We start from the raw sequence: 947 nt of genomic DNA, 5'->3' as shown, positions 1-947 counted from the left end.
GCAGCTTTTCCCCAGTTTTATTCTCAGTGCCCCTCAACCTGGGGGGCTCAGTTTCCAGCACAAGCTTTCATTATCTAACTACAATTCTAGGAGATAGTTGGTGAGAGGTTATGTACATACTATCATACAGCCATCAATTAAATATAAACATGACAACACCACAGAGTTCTGCTGTAGTGTTGTGGGCTAATGCATCAGACTGCAAAATTGTTTGAACTACAAGGTTGGTTGTTTAAACTCACCAGCTGATCCTTGGAAACCCTATACAAGGTCGCTGTGGGTTGGAATCGACTTGACAGCAGTTAACAGCAAAAGCAATGACAACACTACAATGCCCTGGTGTCAACACACTATCTCACACAAAGAAACAAGAGAGAATAGCTCAAACAAATGATAAAAATACAGAGTCAGAGGACCTTTCTGAGGAAGAAAAAGTAATGAAACTTGCTTAAAAATAATGTAAAAAAACATGTTGTCTAGATACCTTAAAAGGACTGCTAAAAGATCAAGGAAAACAAGAACACAGAAAAAACTTGAGAAAATTTCAGGAAAACATTATAAGAACAAGCAGACAAATGCAAATTTTGAAACAATACAAAACCTGCAGTAATAAATTAGATTAATACTAAGATCTCAGAAATAGATAATACATTGAAAAAGCAAAGGAATAGATTTGAAGCAATGGAAGCCTGTATTAGTGAGCTTGAAGGTAACTCTCTTAATACTAGTCTGCTAGAAGAACAATCAGAAAAAAAAAGAATGAAAATATCTGAAGAAAGTCTAAGAGTTAAGTGGGGCACCATGAAGAGGAACAACCTACAGATTCTTGGAAATTCAGAACAGGAAGAGACAATAAAAGGCACAGAGACAATTGTTGAAGAGTTGTTGGAAGAAAACTTCCCTAAAATCATAAAAGATGAGAAGATATGCATTCAGAAAACTGAAAA

The sequence above is a fragment of the Chrysochloris asiatica genome, unplaced genomic scaffold, assembly GCF_000296735.1.
Source record: "Chrysochloris asiatica unplaced genomic scaffold, ChrAsi1.0 scaffold00115, whole genome shotgun sequence".
Taxonomy (NCBI): domain Eukaryota; kingdom Metazoa; phylum Chordata; class Mammalia; order Afrosoricida; family Chrysochloridae; genus Chrysochloris; species Chrysochloris asiatica.
The sequence above is the reverse complement of the archived record's forward strand: the minus strand, read 5'-3'. Positions refer to the sequence as shown.